The following is a 23,885-nucleotide window of genomic DNA, read 5'->3' on the forward strand; positions in this document are numbered from 1 at the left end:
CACTGGCCCCAGAGTCGGGATGACCTAGGATTGAATCCTGGCTGTGATACTTAACACCACACCCAGAAATAACTGGCTGTGTAACCTTGAGCAAGTTACTTAACCCCAATTGCTTTAAAAAAAACATACATAAAAAGGAAACCAATTATATTGAAATAGAGTTATCACCAGGCATTGTGGAGAACAACTATAATCCCTGCTACTGGGGAGGCTGAGGTTGGCGTATTACTTGAGTTCAGGAGTGGTAAGCTATAATAGAGCTAAAATTGATCAAGTGCTCACACTAAATCCAGCATCAATATGGTAGCCCCCAAGAAGATGGGGAAGAAATGGGCCAGGCTATGTGAGGAGGCAAACAGGCTAGAAAAAAAAAGTGGGTCAAAGCTTCTATGTTAATCAGGGCTTTGATAAAGTTTGTGAAAGGCTACTGTACTTACAGGCTGGGCAAGTTTAAGATTTAGCCTGCAACTTTGACAGATATGGATGGATGGATGGATGGATGGATGGATTATGCATGTATATGTGTATAGGTATGTGTATGCTTTTAAATATACCTGTACATATGCATGTGCATGCATTACATATAATTTTTTAAATTAAGTTTAAAGACTCCAAATTAAAAATCTCAGTCCTAAAAATGTAAGCTCCTCTAGGACAGGACCTTTTATTTTTGTCTCTCTGACCTCAGTACCTAGTACTGCCTGGTCCATAGTAGGAGCTTAAGAAATGCTTGTTTAGAGGGGCAGAGCCAAGATGGCAGCATAGAAGCAGAAAAACTCCCTGGGCTCCACCCATAAACACCTCAAATAACCATAAAAAATGACTCTAAACAAACTTTAGGGATACAGAACCCACAAAGTGACAAAGAAAAACAAATCTCCAGTTGAAGACAGCCTGGCAGGCCAGCAGGAAGGGTCCATTGCAGTGCACTGGGAGCTGATCCCAGCCACACCTGAGTCTGCAATTTTAGCCTCAGGACAGCCTTACCAGCCTAAGCTAGAGGGATATTGTTGGGATAGTAGATCACCAGCAGCTGTGGTGGTTTCCAGAATTATCAACCCATAGATGCTAAAGACAAAGTGAGAGATCCGAGTAGACTTTGGGAACAGGGAATCCGAGAATGCGGTCCGGCCTCTGTCCCCGGAGGGAGAAGCAGCTGAGGCACAGCGGCAGCTGCAACTGCATGACTGCTTCAGAGCTCCTGGTCTGCAAACTGAAAGAGGACCAAGCGACCATCCTGGGGGGCAATTGCTCTTGCTTTCACCTGCTTGGATCTGGATTATAGTCTAGGGTGGAGGTCCTAGGGTGTGTGACCAGGTGTCAGAGCCAGTGGAGGCTTCAGAGAGGGCAGCCAACTAATAACTCCAGCAGCTGTGAAAACCCCAGGAATTTGGGAGAAAGCTCTCCTCTCTGGAAGCAGAGTTCTACTGTGGCAAAAAGCTCAAAAATCAAGTAATGAAGTGGCAACATGAGCAAGCAAAGGAAGCAAAGCAAGCACAGCAATCTGACTTTGGATTCCTTTTTGGAGAACAAAAAGGATAAAAGCATAGAACAAGAGGAAGACAATGAAGTCAGAACTCCTGCACCAAAAGGTTCCAAGAAAAATATGAACTGTTTACAAGCCATAGAGGAGCTTAAGAAGGATTCTGAAAACCAAATAAGAGAAGTGGAAGAAAAAATTAGGAAGAAAAATGAGAATGATGCAAGAAAATCATGAAAAGCAAATCAACAATCTGACTGTAGAAAATAACACCTTAAAAAATAGACTAACTCAAATGGCAAAAGAGGCTCAAAAAACCAATAAGGTGAAGAATGCCTTAAAAAACCAAATTTGCCAGATGGAAAAAGAATCTCAAAAGCTCACTGAAGAGAATCATTCCTTCAGAATTAGATTGAAGCAAATGGAAGCTAATGACTTTATGAGAAATCAAGATACTATTAAACAGATCCAAACAAATGAAAAAATAGCAAGCAATGTGAAATATCTCATTGGAAAAACCACTGACCTGGAAAATGGATCCAGGAGAGATAATTTAAAAATTATTGGACTGAAAGCCATGATCAAAAAAAAAGAATCTAGAAATCATCCTTCAAGAAATTTTCAAGGAAAATTGCCCTGATGTTTTAGAACCAGAGGGCAAAATAGAAATTGAAAGAATCTACTGATCACCTCTTGAAAAAGATCCCAAAAAGAAAACTCCTAGGAATATTAGAGCTAGGTTCTGGAGTTCCCAGATCAAGGAGAAAATATTACAAGTAACCAAGAAGAAACAATTTGAATATTGTGGAAACACAATCAGGATAACACAGGATGTGGCAGCTTCTACACTAAGGGATCAAAGGGTTTAGAATATGATATTCTGGAGGTCAAGGGAGCTGGGATTAAAACCAAGAATCACCTACCCAGCAAAACTGAGTATCATGTTTCAGGGGAAAATATGGTTATTCAATTGAGGACTTTGAAGCATTCTTGATGAAAAAACCAGAGTTGAATAGAAAATTTGACATTCAGATATAAGAAGCAAGAGAAGCATGAGAAGGTAAACAGGGAAAAGAAATCATAAGGAACTTATCAAAGTTGAACTATTTGCATTATTTCTACATGGAAAAACAATAATTACAACTTATGAAATTTTTCTCAGTATTAGAATGGTTGAAGGGAATATAAATGTGTATATATATATATATGTATATATGTATGTCTATATAGGAGGGTATATGAGCATATGAATACATATGTGAGGGTGTGTATACATGTGTACAGGTATACACAGACAGAGGGCACAGAACTGATTGAATAGGAAGGGATGATACTTAAAAGGTGAAACTGAGAGGTGACAGAGGAATATAATGAGAAGAAATGGGAAGAGACAGAATGAGGTAAATTATCTCATATAGAAGAGGCAAGAGATAACTGTTACAATGGAAGGGAAGAACAGGAAAGCAAAAGGGAATGGGACAACCTTACTCTTATTGAATTTGGGTTAGGGAGGGAATGACATACACACTAAATAGGGTATCTCACCCTACAGAAGAGTAGGGGGAAGGAGATGAGAGGGGGGATGATGGAGGAGAGTACAGGTGAGGGGGAGGAAAGTTAGAAGCACACACTTTTGAAAAGGGACAGGGTCAGGGGTGGCTAGGTTGTGCAGTGAATAGAGCACTTGCCCTGGAGTCAAGAGGACATGGGTTCAGATCCAGCCTCAGACACTTAACACAAAAAAAAACTAGCTGTCTGACCTTGGCCAAATCACTTAACCCCAATTGCCCTCCAAAAAGCAAAAAAAAAAAAAAAAAGGACAGGGTCAAAGTAGAGAATAGAACAAGTCGGGGGCGAGATAGAATGGAGGGAAATATAGTAAGTCTTTCACAATATATACACATGTACAATGTGTATTCAACTGCCTATCTTCCCAGTAAGGGTGGGTGATGAGACAGGAAGGGAAAGAATCTGGAATTCAAAGTTTTAAAATCAAATGGGTTTTTTTTGCTTTTTTGGGGGAGGGCAATTGGGGTCAAATGACTTGCCCAAGGTCACACGGATAGTTTTTATGTTGTGTCTGAGGTCAGATTTGAACTCAGGTCCTCCTGACTCCAGGGCCAGTGCTCTATTCACTGCACCACCTAGCCACCCTAAAATCAAATGTTTACTATAAATATATATGTATGTATTCTTTTTTTTTAATGTGCAACTGGGAAGTAAGATATACAGGCACTGGGGTATACAGATCTATCTTGTGCTACTGGAAAGTCGGAGGGGAGATGGGGGACAATATAGGAAAGAGCCGACTGGAGGATGGGGTATACAGTGGGATTACTGTTTTGGGGTGGTGGGTAGCGGAAAGACAGAGAGAAAATCTGTAACTCAAAATCTTGTGGAAATGAATTATGTAAACTAAAAATAAACATAAAATTTATTTTAAAAAAAGAAATGCTTGTTTATTGATTTACTGATCATCTGTGAAGGATTTTGCCCCTTCTAGACAGGTATGAACATTTTCATGAAGAGAAAAAGCATATGGCTACATGGAGAAAATTTCTTAACCCTAGCTTTCTGGAACAGTCTCAGGAATTTGAGTATATAAGTAATGACCTCCGATGCAAAGGAGAGAACTGAGCCCGAAATATCAGTTCATGTAGACAGTTCAATTTTACAACAAAACCATTCTTTATCTTGTTTTCATTAAACTTTTCCTCCCCTTCTACTTCCTTGGTCCACTCTTCCTTCAAGAAAAAAAGAGGGGGCGTAGGGACTGAAATGATACATTTTTCTCACAAGTCATTGGTGTATATGGATCACCATGAGTAGGCCCAGATATCCATAAGAAGTCAGTGAAACATTGGGTCACAAAAGAATAGAGGTTATAATTTGGAGTGCAAATTTCCTGAGAACTCAGTGCAGAGAAGATTGCCAGCCCTGACACTGTCCAACTGCTTGAATTAACTGAAAAGGCCACAGTATAAGAGGAAAACATTTCCACACAAAATAAAATCCAAACAAAATTTCCATGAGGGATTGTTGCAGTGGTTCCTCCAATCCTGGGCTCTTTTCAGAAGCAGCTGTGTTTCTGTGAGCAGAAATCAAAAACTGTAACTCCAAAGCTGAGCTCAATCATGTTTCAACAGAAAAGAGAAATGTAGCTTTTTTAAAAGTTCAGATTCTTTTAAAGGCCAGTGCAAACAAAGTTCAGTTATCAAAGAAATACAGTGTGTTCAAGTCCAAGGCACTTGACATACATTTTCCAGATCTCTAAAAATGGCATTTCTTTTCCCCCAAACATTAGGAATTACAAGCACATCATACCTAACATTGTTAAAATGGTCCCAGGAAAACTTACAAGGTGAAATAACCTTGAAAAAGTTGATAGCAATTTTACAAAAGGAAGGAATGTTCCTAGGCAACCAAAATTAAAACAATAAAAACTGAAAGTTAGTTTTTTCAAAGATCCAACACTGTAATCATGGGATGAGGTGGGGAAAGAGGGAGGGATTGGTATGTTTGAATAACTAATATACCAAAAGTGTGGTGATCTGGCACACTAAGTTACTAGAGGGCCTTTTTCTTCTCTCCATCAATTCCTTACCTTATAGCTTACAAGCTAGTTGGAAATACTTTTTCCTCAGATAAACTTAAACATTGTTTCTCAAAAAAAAAATATTATCCACAGGTATAGAAGGTATAATCCATCTTCCCAGAAGAACAAAACAATGAAACTTACTACAGATTAGAGTTGGAGGCCTGGGGTCAAAAAGACTCATCTTCCAGAGTTCAAATCTGGTTTCAGGCAGTTACTACCTGGGTGTCCCTGGGAGAGTCAATTAACCCTGTTTGCTTCAGTTTTCTCATCTGTTAAATGAGCTGCAGGAGGAAAAAGCAAATGACTCAATTATCTTTCCAAGAAAATCCCAAATGGGGTCACAAAGGGTCAGACATATGAATGACTGAACAACAACAAAAATAGTTTTGAAGATTCCTGGAAAGGAAAGCCTTAGTGCTTATTCTTATTCTCCTTACAGGATGTTGCTGATTTCTTTACTTCTTGTAATGGAGACAAATTCCTCTCCTTCCTCTTCCCCCAATCTACAAAACTCAAGGGCTCCTTCGGATAACATGGTGCTTCAGGTCTCTAAAACATCATGACTATAGAGTCCATATATCAATTAGTCCCTACCCTATACAAAGTACTGGGTTTGTTTTGGAGCCATCTCTCATATATATCCATGACCAGGTTAGTCATAAAGCCTGTACCTGGCCTAGAGCATCAGAACTTAATTCATTTTGTCTCATCTAGGGAAACATCAAACTTTGACTCGTTATCTCTGTAAGGTCCCCTAACTCCCCTGTAAGCATTCAAGCTAATAAGATATCATAAATAGGACAAATTTTACTTTACCCAAAACACACAAACACACATTCATATCTAGAATTCAAGCAACTCTCCTCTTTGATGAGTCCAACCTCCCCTCCAAACCTGTTTGTTCCAGGGGTGGCTCAGTGGCACAGTGAATAGAGCACTGGCCCTTGAATCAGGAGGACCTGAGTTCAAATCCAGCCTCATACACTTAATACTTATTAGCTATGTGACCTTGGGCAAGTCACTTAATCCCAGATGTTCTGCATTCCCCCCTCCAAGAAAAAAAAAAGCAAACTTGTATGTTCCATATAGCTTATTTTACCAGAGAATAGATTTTTTACAGAGATAAATTTTACCAGAGATAGATTTGGGTTACAACTCAAAGAATATGGTTTCTACTCTGTGAACCTTTCTTCCCTTTCAGCTACATAGATGGTGAGGCCATTTGACTTCTTTCAAGGTTTAACTGAAACCAGCCAACTTTGTATCTTCTTCTACTTCTCATCAAGGGTGTGACCCATGTCTTCTTTCTCTTTTGTTAAAAATAATAACAATACTAACAGTTATTTATGTAATACTGTAGGATGTGTGAAACCTATATACATTATTTATGTTTCATATGTTATGTATATACATTATCAAATTTCATCCTCACAACAGTCCTGTGAGGGAGGTGCTATTATTTGTTTTTTAATGAAGGCCCAGAGAGGCTGAGTACTTTGCCCAGGGTCACATAACCAGTAAATGTCAGAGAGTCAATCTGAACCCAGGTTATCATATACTGTAGCGCTTTATCTATTACTCTATCTTCTATATTATGAAGGATCTATCTCCTTACAAGTAAGGCTCCACCATGTACCAGTCCCCAAGGACATGTGACTCTCTGAAGACCCACTTTCAAGTCTTTCTGTCTTCTCCCTCTGGAAGGAATTCCTCTCTAGAACTTCTATTTTCCTGTCCATTAGAAGATCCCATAGGGTGTGACATCTAAGAATGTCTATTCTTCTCACAAATGTTAACGTGTACACGTGGTAGACTCTATCCCAGGGTCTATGAGAAAAAAAAAATGTTCTACTGCTACTTTTTTATATGGTACTATGCTTAAAATGTATTACTTCTCTTGTGCCTTCAAAGTCTGTGGTAAACAATATTCCTTATGGCCAAAGAAAATAAAAAATAGAAAATACCCAAAGAAAATACCCAAAATTCATTTTCCTCTAGATTCCTACAATCTCACTGGTCTGTGTGTTTCCCCTTTTTATTTAGTGAATCTCTCTGTCTGTTTTGCCTGAATGAGTAGAAATTCAGAGACCTGACTTTGCACAAACTTGTTAATTGTTATATGGTCACAATGACTAATTCTATCAAAGTTTTCACCCATTGAAAGAACTGTTCAAACTTCGTAGTTGCTTAAGGAGTGCAAGAATTATCCAGATCAAGCCTTTGAAGATTTTTAGTATATCACAATGAACTCTGTAACTAGACCAAAACAATGTCTAAGGCAAGTTTATACTATCCTTAAAGACAGGAGCCCTGAAAGCATTCTTCAGAGGAATACTACACCTCAGATCTAAAAGGGAAAGACAGTTTTAAAATACTGGGATGAGGAACGAATAAGAAAAAAGCTAAAGAAACCAAGGTAATTCCTAGAAACATTTGCCCTAAAGGATTTTCATAGATCAAGTTCTATGTTTATGTCACAAATAAAGATGAGGAATACTAAAAGGCAGGCTAAGAAATTTTCATCTAATAAAGGAAAATTTAAAAAAACAACATTCGAAATCCATCTAGGTTTGTTTGTCATAGAGTCTTAAGAGAAAAAGCATTGTAAGCGAGTTTTAGGGTACTTTATGAAAAACTGAATACTGAGGTATAGGGAACTGTTCTTGACTGCTAGGAAAGAAGCAGGTTATTATTAGAGTGGTACAGTATCCTGACAATACTCTGATGTAAATGCAATAGGAGGCCACAAAATCTGCCTCGTGGCAAATTTAATGCATTAGCAAGTGCCTGTTTTGCTTTTTACAAATTAAATTCATTTTCTTCTCAAAGGCAAAACAAAAAGTGAAGGGAAATCAGGGCAGTTGAATGCCAAAAAGAGTCTAAAAAACTCTTCTACTCCTAAAAAAAAGTCTCTATTGCTACTATGAGACTCCCTCTGGGAAATACTCAAGAAATTAATGATTCTTCCAAAGAACTCAATTTCCTCGAATTAGGAATTGCAAAGTGAAGTTGGTAAGGAAAGCAATTACAGCCCAGAACAGTAACAGCTATAAGGAGCCAAATAATGAGAAGATATGAACAGGAAGTGGGGAAAAACAAAACATCACAAACTTGCCCTATTTGGACAGACAGAATTATTGAGCAATGTGACATGAAATAAGGTGACAAGTTTGATGTTAGACCCTCATTTGCTTGATTTTTGACACCTTCAAATGAGTCTAGCTTTCTGACTCTCTAGGAAAACAAATCAACAATAAAGGGTGTGAGGGGACATTACACATTCTCTTGTGACTGTATCTGAAAAAAACTCAAAAGACTTACTCACATAAAACAAAATCACATATGCATAGAGTAGCATCACCCCATGCTCTCCAAACACACTATGATAGCGGGGGCATGGAGGGTCAGGAGGCGTTACTGCCAGTGATGGCCATTTTTAACTCTACCTCTTTGAAATGGGAAAGGTACCATACCTTTGCTTTGAAGTAAACTTTGTTCTAACCCCATCCTCTTTCTTCCCTCCCCTCCTCAGCTTTCCTCTTCCCAAAATCATCAAACAGCCTGTTTTTAGTTGGCCTGTAGTTACCAGGGTGTCATTAACTTAGACAGAGAAGCTACAACAAGGAACAGTCGGCAAGTCCCAAGTTTGATATAGCAATGGGATGAGAATCTGCCAGGCTAAAGCTGAGTTGCAGAAGGTAAACATATTCCCTTACCTCATACAATCACAGAAGAAAGCTAAGAAAAACTGAGCCTTGGGAATGGAGTAGATTGGAGTGCTCCTAATAAGCAATAGTAAAAGGAATATCTGAAGCAAGAAACAAATATGCAAGTGTGTCAAGCAAGTTACTGTACTGCCTGGGTACACTACTTTCAATTCCTTCCTAACTGTAATGATGGCAAGCAGGTATACCTACACAAGATAGCATCTGAACACCTTGGGATCCTGGTTACCCTGAAACTAGTCATCAGACTGGAGAAAGTGTGATGCAACCCTGAGGGAGATTCCTTAGACAAGCAAGGAAATAATCAACAAGTATCAATTAAGTGTCTACTATCTGCCAGGCATTGTGTTGGCTGCTGGTGATATTAAACCAAAAAACAAACAGTCTCTGCCCAGAAGGAGCCTGTGTTTTATCATAAACAACAAGAGAAGATCATGGGCTCATAATAGTACTGGGATTCAATTCTTGTACAGCCTGGAATGTCAATTAGTATAATATTTAGGGAATGTCCTTCACAAATTCAGACCTGAAACAGGGAGGAAGGGATCCTATACACACACACACACACACACACACACACATTATGTTATGTATATGTGTGTGAATGTATATGTATGTATATGTTGTAATGGCAACAGGAATTTGAAGGCCTTCCCTGCTTCGAAGATCTTCCCTGCCCCCTAATAGGCTGAATGTAAGCACATGGAGCCTGTGGTGAGAGGAGTTTGCTGAAGGATGGAGGAGAATCCTTAGGAAGCTGGGAGTCAAAGCAATTAGAGCTGGAGAGAGGAGAGGATGCACCCAGGGAAACAGCAAGGTTTGTGAGTAAATGTTTGTGGGAAGGCTAAAGGATGATGTGGCTCTTTGTGGTGTTATAGTGTATTAACTTCTTTGCTACTATGATGTATTTGGTTTTCTGGTTTGGGGATTTGATTTTCTGGTGTCTGAATAAATATTTTGTTTCTGTCTTCCATATGGAGAGTCTATTATATTTTGCAGTTGAGTACTATACTGGCATATTCAAAGTTGCCATTGGTGCTGTGAATATTGTGCTGGTGCTACATATGTATATAGATATAGATACATACATATTACATATAGACATTATATACATATATTATATACAGATATACATTATATGTATATGTGTGTATATAAATGTATATTGTATATAAAAATATAAAGATATATAAAAATAAAACATATATATCTATAAAAAAAATATATAATATATAAAATGGAACAATGGTTGAGGACAGATTTTTCATTGCTTATCTGTGAGTAATGGGAACAAGCTAGGGATGGGAAATGGTCTTCAATCTTCAATTCAGATAAGAATCTGACCTTTGATCCTGATGCTGATAACTAAGCACATGCCTGGAAAATGTCAGTCTGAGGGTTGCCTTCTCATTAACACAATAATTGGCATTAACTAGATTTACAGCTGGAAGCAGTGCTTTGTACAGACTTTTTCCCTACCAGTTATAATTTGAAGAGAGGTAAATACAAGTAGACTCATCTCCCAGCTATATAAACTCTCCTGAACATCTAGAGGAGGATGAAAGGCAAAACAATTTTTAGAGGCATGTATTCATATGTATAGAAATGATCTACTAAGTGACAAAAATCAAATTGATAGTGCCTCCATTTTTGTGATTGAGTCTATTCTGTATCATTGTTGACATCCTGTATACTGCATAAGTCACATTTCTTGGTCTCTGAGGTAAGTTCATAATTTCAACTTTCCTGTCTGAATTAATTAAATTCAGAAGTTCTGCTTTCCTGCTAATCACTGTTCTATTCTTGCGTAAAGGAAATTTGTGATGCTGAGGAGTCTGATATGTTATCACTATGACACTAACTAGCCTTGCAAGTGGGCACCACCAATGAGCTTTCCACAGCAACAAGATGAGAGGAAGGATTGTTGCTAGTCCAGCATTCCAAATTTCTAGTTAATCATATTGTTTTCCCCATCTATCATGCTGTCTTCTAGCTTTGGGAAGCTCCTCCTTTTGTCCATAAAAATGATCTGCCAGTCCTCATTTGAGGTTTTTGTTTCCTGAGGAACTAAAAACCCTTTTTTGTTGGTAATTGCTAGCCTTACCAACAAAATTGAACGTGCTCAGAACTTTGTACCTCAATTTACCTTAACTTTGATTGTAATGCAAGTTACACCTTACTGACAATATTTAACATTTTCACTTGGTTTAAATTATCAATTTTATGCTTATGAACTGGGGAGAGGCTAAGTAAATTGTTACACAAAAATGATGTAAAATTTCTACACTGTGAGAAACAAAAAATACAAAGCATAAGAGAATAAGCAATTATAGCAATTATATAGTCCCTACTATGTGCCAGGTACTGGGCTAAGTATTTTACAAATATTATCTCATTTGATCTTCACAACAACCCTTAGAGGTACTGCTATTAATGTTCCCACTTTATAGTTAAGGAAACTGAAGCAAAATGACTTGCCCAGGATCATATACCTAGTAACAATGTGAGGTTGCTTTTGAAATCAGGTTTTCAGCTAAATACCAAGAATTTGGGATCTTAGCAAGAGGTGGAGAGTGAAGTAAGTAGAAACATGAAAACCATATACACAGTGACTACAAGAAAAAGATGGAAAGAACAACAAAAAAGAAACTATAATTCATCATTATAATACCTGAGCATGGCCCAGGAAGAGAGTTAAGAAAATGTTCCTCCTTCCCATCATGGCAGAGGCAGAGAAGTAAAAAGAAGGGCTATTTCACACATTATCAGGCACATTTTGTATGTTTGGGGAGTTCTGCAAGCTGCATTTTTTACTCTTTTATTATCTTTATTACAAGGGATTTCTCTCTAGGAGGAAGCAGGAAAGGAGGCATAGTCACAAACAAAATGTGATGTAAAAACAAAGAACATCAACAAAAATAAAATAATGTTTTTCAATTTTTGACCTTTATATATAAAAAAGTTTTCCTCATTTCTACTTGCGACTCATTTCCAATAGAGAAGTCTACAATGAGAAGCCACTGATGAGCCCACAAGGGCTGGGGCACTGGACCACTCCCTGTTCTTTACAGAAGCCTGTGGTTTGGATTAGGTTTAATCCTGGGAGAGCCTGTCTCTAATTAGGAGAACTGGGCTCCCATTTTTCACACTATTCAACTAATTAAGTCCTTTTACCCAGAGCCCTGGGAAGGGACAGGGGAAATGATTTAAAGTTTAAGTTATGATCCATGTCTAGGTCTTTCTAAAGTGAAAAATAAAAAGGGCACTCAGTGTACAACATGAACCAAATATAGAACAAGTAATTGATTCTTACACACAAAAGGAACAGTAAACACAAGGATACGAATATACATTAACCCCAATGACCTAAATAGGATTCAGTAACTTAATTTGGCACTATGCCTGAAATCAGCTGGTAGAAAAACAAACAGCCCCAATTATAAATTGAAGCATTTTTCCACTTTATTTTTCTTGCTTTTTTTTGCAACATGGCTAATTTAGAAATATGTTTTATATGATATCACATGTATAATGAATATTATATTGTTTGCTTTCTCAATTTGTGGGAGAGGGGCTAGAGGAAAGGGAGAACATTTGGAATTAGAATTTTTCTAAAAGAATGCTAAAAAATAAACTTTTTTTTAAAAATAAAGTAAATATTATCAGAACATAAAGCAATTGGCAATACTACTAATTAAGCAGTTTACATTTCACCTGACTTAGCACTACCCTTACAGGTCTGGCTAGTAAGATGTCCAAGTTTAAAATAGTCATCTTCTGGTGGTTGTCCACAAGATTTAGAGTAGTTACCAGGCACCTCCCTGTCCCCTCCACACCTACATTCTACTCTAACCTCCAACAGAACCTGTGGACCTCTGTAGCAGCAAGGATAAGGGCATACCCAGGATGACTGCTAGCATAGGTTCTTAAATCTGCTTTACTAGGAAAGATAGCTGTCTAAGAGGTCAAAAATCATTTTTTTAATTACATTCACTAGTTCAGGGAAAAAGTCAGTACCCTAAACTTCAGAGAAAATTCAAGCAGAGAAAAAAAGACCAACAGACAGGGCTCTGACTGCCTGAATCAACTAAACACTTTACATACATCTCTAGATTGAGAAACCTTTTCATCTGAGCAGTTGGGGAGCTCTGAACATACAGCTACTCAAAATCTTGACCAAGAAATCACAAAATCCTTCTCATGAGCAAGTTCCCAAAGCAAGATACCAATTCAGAGTACATATACACTTCTCAAGAGTCAGAAGGTATAACCATCCTATGACTCAGTGCCTAATTAGAAATTAACAAAAGGTGTAAAAGCCTTCCTGCAAGCAAACCTCCCCTAATCAAACTTCCTTTAATGTGCTCCATGTGAAGCCTATTAATGGTCAGGGAAGATCTTAGATCCCATTAATATTATAACCTCTCTGGGGCCGATAGGTGGGGCCGATAGGTGGGGCAGTGAGTAAAGCACCGGCCAGGAGTCAGGAGGACCTGAGTTCGGTTCCAGCGTCAGACACTTCACACACACACACACACACACACACACACACACACACACACACACACACACACACACACACGCCTTGTAACCTTGGGCAAGTTACTTAACCCCAATTGCCCTCCAAAAGGCAAAAAAAAAAAAATTACAACCTCTCAAACTCACAAAGTCTCCTCCAATCCTAAATATATCCAGATGAGAATGTTCATTCACCTAAGATCAGGAAAGAACAAAGGACCCAGGAGCAACCTTGTCCAATAGTGGCCCCCAGTACTAACTACCACATGAATAAGGTAACCAATCAGGCTAGAGAAAGACCTGTCCTTCCCACCCCTCATGTAACTGGAGTTATATGATGCCACTCAGAGACTCAAAGTGAGGGGAACACCAGTCAGAAACTGTCTCTTCTTTTAACTGGAATGGAAGCACTCTACACCCCTGCCTCTGTCATGTGTGGTAGAGTGGCAGAAGGATGGTCAAGAGACATTCAGGACCTACCACGCCTCATCAAAATGCCACATCTCTTCATCAATGAGTAACCCACATGGCCAAGGAGTTTGTCATCTCTGATATGTCCAAACTCTAAATTACACGTGCGATCATCAGGTATCAGAAAGAGTAACCCTAAACATGACTTTCTTATAGTTCTAAAAAAACAGAAAAATAAAAGTGATCATGATAATTATATTTGGGCCTGTAGTGTCAATGCAATATTTACAGCACTCACAATCACAATAAAGACCATGACTATAAATATCCCATGATGTTCAATCTCAAAATATACCAAACTCTCCATATACAGGACAGAACTGAAGCATTTATTTAGACACCAGAAAATTGAATCCCAAAACGAGTAAGCCAATTCTATCATAGTACCAAAGATATTCAAAGCCATAATAATGCTGAGAGCCACAGCATCCTTCAGCCTTTCCACAAACCAATACAAGATCAATATTTACTCACAAACCTCTCTCTCTCCTTGCCTGAGCACCCCTCTCTCCCACCATCTCTATGGCTTTGACTCCCCACTTCCTATGGGCTCTGCTTCCCTTCAGCAAACTCCTCCCACCACAGATTCCATGTGACTATATTTAACCTATTGGGGGCAGAGTTTACTTTCAAAGCAGGGGAAGTCTTCAAACTCCCCCCTAGGTCTGTTAAGGGGCAGGGAAGGTCTTCAAATTCCCCCCTAGTTCTATTAAGGGGCAGGGAAGATCTTCAAATTCCCATTCCCATTATAGGGTCCAAACTAGAAACTCAAAAATGTCTCCTTTTCCTATTATTAGAGTCACTAAATAGAATGACTGGGACATTTAAAGAAATTTTCTTTCCTTTCCAAGCAAAAAGTAATCTATGTAACCCAAAGAACTCAAGGAAGACTTTCACAACTTAAACAAAATGAGGAATTGAAACAAATCACTAGACAATTCAAGTGGAAAAAAAAATCTTGCTCTTGCATTTCATTCTCTGCTTCCATTTGAACTATGGAAATACAGTCTAAGTCTTCCATAGTCCAAGTAATTCTGGTCATTTTTTTAAGGTAATAAAACCTTTTCTACTTTTTTTCTTTTATTTCCCTATTGTTTTAGATTAAATCTCTTGCTTGTAAGAACAAACATTTGAAACAGCTGTATTGGATATTTCCCATTTCTTTCCCCCAACAAATAAAATCCAACCCTTCAAAGAAGGGGAAAAAGTTAAATGGGAAAATTAAGTAGTAGCACCAGATTAAGATTCCATGAACTTCTATTACATCACCTAAAATAATGATACTGCCCCAAGGCAAGAATTCTCTAGGTAATAGAACAGGCCAAGTGGCTGAATCCTATAGAGTCCTAAATGAGTTAAGCCTGTCCAAACCCAGACCTTTTGGTCCAAAGAGGGAGAATACTTATAACAAAAACAAAAACTAGAATCTTCCATCCAATCTAAGAATAATGCCATTTCCCTGTTTGGAATAAACTAATTCTAGCATGGCCTTGCCAACCCAGGCTTTAATGTTAGTCCTGTATTCTAAGGGAATCTTAACCTTATAGTACCCACATTCAGAAAGCCTATATTATCAACCTCATGGCAAAAGGCAGCTAAGCAGCATAGAGAATAGGGTCCTTGGCCTGGAATTAGGAAGTCTTGAGTTCAAATCTCACCTTAGATTCTTACAGGGAGTCTGGGCAAATCATTTAACCTTCTTCTGCCTCAGTTTTCTCAAGTGTAAAATAGAGACGACAATAATACCTCCCTCTCCAGGTTGTTGTGAGAATAAAAATGAGATAATATTTATAAATCACTTAGTCCAATGCCTGGCACATCGTATTCACTATATAAATTCTAGCTGTTATCGTTATTAAAAGACAAGAGTCTAAATCACTGAGAAAAGAGGCAAGTACAGACTGTAGCTTACCAAATAATATTCAGATTCTACGATTTAGTATAAGGGCCATTGACTTCCTTGGAAATATAGTAGAACCCCCCAAAAAACAATATAAATGTTTTGACTTTGCTGAACCATTTCCAGTCCTTTGAATGACTACTAAAACATCATCTTAAGTAGAAAGTGCAGCTGTGTTTCCATTTGCTAGGGAGAAACAGTTCCAGCCAAGAAAACCAATGGGATATTTGAGAGCCCTGCTCAGATGGAGGCCTTTATGATTTCTTTTGGTCCCTGTATGGTTCTGCCTTCATTCTCAGCTGCATATGTGCCTATTACTATATGTACCTACCTGGTAGTACACGTTTCATGGCTTTCAATCTGCCAAGACTAAACACATAAGGCGCTGAAAAGGGCCTTGCCTTTTAAACAGCGTTGGTGAGAGGTTTAAAATTGCACAGGAGGAAATATTATGGTTAAGGAGGTTCTGAAACAGAAATAAATTGTGGGAATAAAAAAAGCAGACCCTAGTCTAGCAACAGAAAAGCCAGAAAAATACCATGCTTAGGTATGGCAGTATGATGAATATCACTACAATATTTTATCTTTATTCTTATATGGAACCCATATACTTTTTTTAAAAAGTTATATCTTGACAAAACAGGCTGATCAGATCAATCAACTTATTTATTATTATCTTAAAAATTGCAAATAGTCTACCCATGACTGGCAAGTTTCATAGTACTCCATTATACTAGAAAATAGTAGAACAGAATAGTTCTTTGCTCCACATCCTGCCTTTTAAAACAATATAGGTAACCTCAAAACTATTCTACAAAACCAAAATGGAAATTACATGACGTTGGTCCAGATTACAATGGACTTCCAGGACAGTGTCTCATAGTGACAATAGTGGGATTTTTATTGTATTTTAAGGCTTGCTATTTAGTAAAAGCATAATGAACACTTGTTTGATAAATTAGGAGATATCTTGATTTGTAAAAGAGATGCATTCCAATAGCAATTTCATTGGCAAATATGTTATCCTCTGAGAAAAAAAAAATGCCATAGGAGTCATAGGAATTCATTTTAAGGCCTTTATTTAATAAACCAAGTAAAAATATGAATTTAATACAGAAATCATATATTTGAACTAAGTTGGAATAAGTTGGAATTAACATGAAAAGAACTAATTAAAAGCAGGAAATATACATCCATTTCAAACATGGATACAATGCCCATAAAAACTGATCAAATGCTAGGTCACAGAGTATAGGGGTAGGGATTGGATTTGTGATTTCTTCAGGTTAGAAAAGTCCCAGATGAGCACTGGCAAGTAAAATTACTTGTCCAAGGTCATATAGCCAGTGTATATCAGAGGGTGGATTTTAAACCACATCTTCCTGGCTCTGCAGTCAGTTTTCTATTCACTATGCCATACAACTCTCTAAAAAAAATTCAAAAAAGTAGAAACTATATTGTATTTTCAGGCCAAAATGTAATAAAATTCAAATCAAATAACAGTAATATTAGCGGAAACTAACTTTTTTTTTTAGGCAACTGGGGTCAAGTGACTTACCCAGAGTCACACAGCTAGTAACTATTAACTGTCTAAGGTCAAAGTTGATCTGGTTCCAGGGCTGGTACTTTACTATACTACCTAGCTGACCCAGAATCTAGCTTTTAAACAATAATTAATTTAGAGATGAAATCAGTAAAATGAAAACAATACCACGTATCAAAACATATAGAATATGGTCTAAGAGGTACTTAGAAGCAAATTTATGTCCTAGAATTTATATTAATTAGTGAGTTATACTAATTAGTGAGTATGAAGAGGCTGTCATATATCAACAAATAATTATGAAGTTATGTAAAGGATGTCACAAAAATTATAACAAAAAGATCATATATAGTCATATTCAGAACAAGGGAAACTCAGATATAACATTCAGGCTCTACTGGCATGCTCCTGAGATCAGAAGAATTCAAGAAAGGCCTCCAGGACCCTGGGCCCCCTTTGGTGAGATTCAGGAGTGTGCTGAAGCCAACTTAAACTGGCTCTCAAGAGACCAAATGTTAAATTTTCAGTGTGAACCTCTATACTTCACAAATCAGCAAATTCTATAAATTAAGGCTTGATTTAGTGTTTTGTTGATTTTTAGGCTTTAAAGGGCTATGGGGAAAATGTTAATCATGCAAATTAAACTTAAAAGTTTGTCACAAATACTTTTTTTATTGGGAGGGGGTAAGGGGGGGGGGAAGTAGAGTCAATTATTAAAGATACCAGCACTGCCCTGAATGGCTGTGTTATGACCTGTGTCACCAAAGACAACAAACACATTCAAAGATTCTGTTGGCATATTTGAGTTAAAAAGCTCAAATTCTTCATGACCTAACAATACGTGAATGAGTACTTTTATTTTCTTATGGGAATAATCAAAATACCAAGTTTCTGGGGCCCCAAGGAGATTGTGTACCTAGAAGAAGAGAGATTCAACAACCTAAATTATTCTAACTGTAACTAATACAAACAATTTGTCCAAAAAAAAAGTGAAAATCAATGTGATATGCATAACTCATCCTCAAGAGTAAACCAAGTGGGGAAGGTCAGAAAGACTTTTCCAGAAACAAGTTCTTACCAATAACATTCAACACTGAAAGTAAGGATAGAGTCACCAAGCCAAAGAAAAAGTGCAATAGAGTGGTTTCAGTAAGAGCAGTCATATTATAAACAGATGGAACAGCTAAAAATTAAAGACCTAGGACAGAAACACATGGCCACAATGTCACGTCCCAGGCATCTGGTTTCATATAAAGCAGCTTGTTTCATGGGAGAGACACAGGCTTTGATTGTATGTAGTAAAACCAACTATGGCATGGCACAGCCATTTACTTGAGCTTTGGTAATCATGTGCCCTCATCATACATGATATGATGGATTTGTCTGATTATCAGGATAAGGATGAGAAGAAAGGGAGGCTGGGACAGGAGTGATGGACTAGGAAAGTAAGGACAAATGGGTTGAATAAAAGACACAATAAAAACAAAAAATAGATTGAGATGAGTGAAGTAGTAGAAGAGATGGCAGGGTTAGTAGTAATGTGAAACTGTTATGAGTGAGGGTTGGATTAAGGATATAACTGTCCCTGTATGTGGCTGAGGTGAATGAAGAAGATATAGATAATGAGAGATAAGGACAGCAGATTGTTTGAAGTGTACTGAAGTCCTCAAGTGTTAGAAATGCAATGGAGAGGAATACTCTTGAGTTCAGTGCTAAACTCATTGAAAAAGGGGAGAGAATGATCTGGGATCTAATACATAGCCACTCCTCTGATCTGAATAGGGTGATATAGATGGATAGAGTGAATCTCAAAGGCAGAGTATGGTAAATACGGTAGAGTCTGAAAGTGGCAGTAGAGAACAAAAAATTGCCAGCTCTTCCTCCTCTCTTATTGTACTGAGGGGCATTAGAGAAGGTATATCCTCCTACAGAGAGTAGCTAGGGAGGTTATGTCTCCAGAGAAAGTCAGATTTCTGCAAGTGAAAATAAAAGAATATGAAAGGAAGAGGTTAAGTATGAAGAGCAGTTCAACCTCAGCAGTATCCCAGAGAGCTAGATGGAGGCAATGAGAAAGATTAGATAGAGTAGATTAGGGATTTAGGAGAGATAACACTGAAGTGGATGAGGATAAGGGATGGGCAGAGCAGGAAAGAGGGATTTTTCTAGCAGCCTTAGTCTCTGAATCACAGTGATTTGAAGAGGAGAAGAGAGTTTACTAGTAATAGGAAAATACTTCTTCGCACCCTTCCCATTAAGCAGCTGTAGCTCTGCCCTCACCTCAATTTACAAATTAACTTTGTTACCTTCCCTGGGTGCTACTTAAAGTGAGTTTGGGTGTTGGATGACAAGAGGCCTAGGATGTGGGTTTTTAGTGATTACACAGAGCCAAGAACTATGCTTATCCATAAGCCCTGACTCTGATGTTGAAAATTAGGGTACATCATTTTTAATATGGTAGAACCTACTTTTATACCCACTATCAATCTTTCTGTTGCCCTCTGAGATGAGTATAACTTTAATTCTTCTGACACCATCACAATCTGTGATTTGCAGCCATACAGCATTACTGGGAGGATATTGATACTAAAGAAATTGGTTCATTTTTATAATGAAGAAAAAGTTTGGTACTGCTGAATGCCCTATGTCATTTCCTGAAGACTATATTTAATCTCCTGCCACTACTGCTCAATTCTAGGACAAGCTTTGTTTTTGTTTGTTTTGCTTTTTTTTTTAATCTAGCTAAAGCAGTCATGACAGAGAGGCAGAGACAGAAACAAAGACAGAGACTGATGGACTTATTGAGTGAGCTAACATGTGAAGCGCTGTGCAAACCTCAAAGCACTGTATTAAGTGCTAGCTATCCTCAGCATCAGTACTATTCATCATCATAATCACAATTATTATTATTACATGGGTTGGTTGCCCAGATCCATTTTCTAGTTTAGACCATGTGGATTTCATCTTCTTTGTTGTTATTGTTGTTTGTTTGTTTTTTTCAGTATGGAGTCTCTTTTGCATCCTTGTGGATTTTCTTTGAGGAGGCTTCGTAGTATTTTGAAGCTTGATACAATTAGTATGATATTATCTGCACTTAGAGAATCTAACTTTCAATAGGAAATCCTTTTTTTGTTAAGATATTATACTTCTATGACACTGGCAAAAACGTTAGTGTGCCTATTATCTCCATGTTTAAGTCCTCGTTTGTTGTATTCAGTAGCATTTTAATCTCTCTTACTTGTACTCTTCTCTGAGGAGAGAGAATCACGTTTAATTAAAATAAGCCAAATACTTTCTCAAAAATAAGCAAACAATAAACACAGAAGGGACTAACATTCTTTATATCTCTCAAGCATCTGGGTAAACATACGGTTTTCGTTAGAGAATTATATGTAAAGGTCGGCCTGTTCCTTTCTCAAGTCTTCATTCAGGACACTTTCACGTAAAGAATTAGACCATTATAACTCAGATTTTATAGAGATGAGAAAGCAGAGGCATATGGGTCCATAATTGTTCGTGTCTTCCCCATCTTTTTTTTTTTAAGTAAAAAGCACTCTATGCTCTATCTTCTTTTTTTTTTTTTGACATCTCTTTCATTCATCTCCATAACATTCAATTCAAGTCAAAGATCATTTATAAAGGACCTACCATGTGTACAGCAATATTCTAGGCACAGGGAATACAAAGACAAAGAAAAAAGCAGCCCCTGTCTTCAAGAGGTTTACAGCCTACTGAGCAAGGGACAGACCAGGAAAGATACAACTAAATAGAAATTACTGAAAAAGGGGAAGTACGAACAACTAGGGAGATAAAGCTCCTATGGAAATAAGTGCATGAATTGAGCTTTGACTGAAGCTAGGAATTCTCAGAGGCAGAGGTGAGAAGAAGAGTACATTCCAGACAACCTGTGCAAAGGCAGAAGCCCAATTGTCTCTAAAATTATGTCACTTAGCTGCTTCCTCTTCTGCTGTCCTTGGAGGCTGCCAGCTCTGTGTAGGAGTTGATGCTGTCACCCTGGCTTTCAGTGATGGCAACTTCCAAAAGCAAATCAAACACACGTTGGCTTTCATTGCACAGGAAGGCCGAAGAAATAGACTCAGAGGCAGACGAAGAGTTCAACATTGAGAAAGGTTGTCTTGTGCAAACACAGAAACTGAAAGTAATGGAACATTATGGGAAGAAGGAGAAACAAAATGAGCAAGAGCAGAAAATTCAGATATCCAACCTGACAAATCAGGCAAGACTGAAAATCCTCAGAGCCAGAGACAACTTTATCTCAGATTTATTGAATGAAGCAAAACAGATAATCCCCAAGGTAGTGAAAGACACAACCAGGTATCAAGTGCTTTGGGATGTCTGGTCCTTCAAGGTTTATACCAGTTGCTGGAGTCAAAAATGATTGTCCATTGCAAGAAAGAGACTCTCCCTCTTGTCAGGACTGCAGTACAAAAGGCAATCCCTATGCACAAGATTGTGACCAAAAAAGATGTCAGATTCCAAGTTGATTAGGAGGCATACCTAGCAGATGAAATAGCTGGAAGTATTGAGATCTATAATGAGGATCATAAAATAAGAGTTTCTAAGAAAGAAGATTGGATCTCATAGACCAACAGATGATGCCAGAAGTCCATTGGGGGCTTGTTTGGTACTAAAGCCAACAGGAAAAGTTTGGACAAAGCCTCTGATGAGGTGGGATTCATCCATCTGCTGTTTTAATCAACTATAAAAGTATCAAAATAAACAAAACAGCTATCAATGTTCCTCCTTTTTAATTCTCTTACACTGTCCTTTGTTCTTTAATGGAATGGCCTTTGTGTAGAATGCCATCAGCCTAAATGCTAATTTGGGGAGAGAACTGATGGACTTAAATTGTAAAGAAGTAACCTAGTTCATCCTTAAGTGACTAAGTTCTGATCTCTACATGCTAGGGACCAGGGGGCTACACAGGAGTTGCATGGTTTGCACTAAGAATCCTTCTTCTGTGATCTGTCTTAGGTTAGAGTGAGCTGTTTGAGATATATTATAGCCTCTTTCTATTTTATTTCTATAGGCTATTTAATATACTTAAGGAGCATGCATTTACCCTAGCATTAATAGTATTACTCGTTAACTGTTTGGGCTTACAGGCTTACCTCAGTTATATCAGTGATCCAAAAACTCAAGCTATGAATATACTTTATTTATTAAAATAAAAATACGTGGATCAAAAATAAATAAATAAGATAAAATTATGTCACTTTAAGGGCCTATTTAATCTCTATGCATTTTGGTGAGGTTCAACTACTCTGCTTGACTTTATCTTCTTATTCTTTCCATTTCACAGATGTGCAAGTTGAGTCTCAGAATGGTAAAGTGACTTATAAAAAGTCCCATCACTTACAGAAGACTACTTATAGGAAAAATGCAGACCATCTACATACACAAATATAACCCAATGGTTCTCAAAGTGTGATCCTTGGGGTCACTGAGAGGTCAAGGACTCAAACCCAGGCCCTCAAACTCCAAATCCAATTATAATACTGCAACACCTTATCCTAGAAATCCTTTTAGCATACAACTACTAGAATTTAAATGGAATAAACTATTAACAGTAACTCATAAAGAAGCAAAACATTAATATTACAAATACCTGGCATACAAAACACTAAGGCAAATTAATGTTTATCTTCCTAAAGATGATAAGTATCCTAATAGCCTGAAGAAATTAATAAATCTTCATTTACAAAGTAGTACTTTAAACACTTCTTAAGAATGGTCCAATGGTAGGGGAAATAAAAAACCTTCCTGCTTAATGTGCAAACACTTTTATACAGAATGAGTTCGAGGGTTTGTTTCAGTTTGTTTTTTCCCATGGTTTAGACGTTATAACTAAAGAAAAAGCATCTTCTACTTATGCAGCACCAATCATCTGAGAATTCCAATTTAGTTAACAAAAAAATTCCTCTAGTAGCTTCCTTTTAATAAATGAAAGCTATGAGAAAGACAGTATGGTCTAGTGGGTAGAAGACTAGCCTCAGAATGAGGAAAACCTTATCTTTGGCAGGTCACCTAATCTCAGGTTTCCAGGCAACTCTTTAAAGCTATAAATTACAATCAGTTGCGATTTTAATCAATAGATGTAGTTTCCATGCCAGTAAAATTAAGGTCTATACAACCCTAATTCCCAAAGGAAACTCAGTCAGTCAAGAAGCATTTATGAAATACTTACTATGCTCTGGACACTGTGCTAAGCATTAAAGATACAAAGACATAAACAGTCTGCCTTCAAAGAGCTTACATTCCACTGGAGAAGATATTTTCATTACTGTGTACATAGAAATAAACACAGAGTAAATGGAAACAATCTCAGAGGAAAGACATGAGGTGAGGAGAAAGGGGGCTGGAAGATGGATTTGGAGTCTGGAAACTGGGAGGCAGGGGTGAAGGGAGAGAATATTTAAGTCATGGAGGTCAGCCAAAGACACAGAGTTAGGAGATGAAATATCATATGTGAGGAATAGCTGGTTTATAAGCATGCCTATAGGGAAGTTAAGTTTTAAAAAGGCTACAAACTAAGAAGTTAGGCTATAAAATTGTCAGTCAGCCAGTAAACATGTATTAATTGCCTAAGTTCCAGAGACCATGCTAAACGCTACTGATACAAAGGAAGGCAA

General features: G+C 37.7%; 1 pseudogene; it reads left to right on the plus strand.

Annotated features, from left to right (window-relative positions):
- The first annotated feature begins 19,056 nt into the window (after nt 1–19,056).
- On the plus strand, nt 19,057–22,009 carry LOC138143479 (V-type proton ATPase subunit E 1-like; annotated as a pseudogene).
- The last annotated feature ends 1,876 nt before the right edge of the window (nt 22,010–23,885 follow it).

The sequence above is a fragment of the Petaurus breviceps genome, unplaced genomic scaffold, assembly GCF_028583685.1.
Source record: "Petaurus breviceps papuanus isolate PSGF00001 unplaced genomic scaffold, PetGlider_PUasm1.0 90639, whole genome shotgun sequence".
NCBI classification, from domain to species: Eukaryota; Metazoa; Chordata; class Mammalia; order Diprotodontia; family Petauridae; genus Petaurus; species Petaurus breviceps.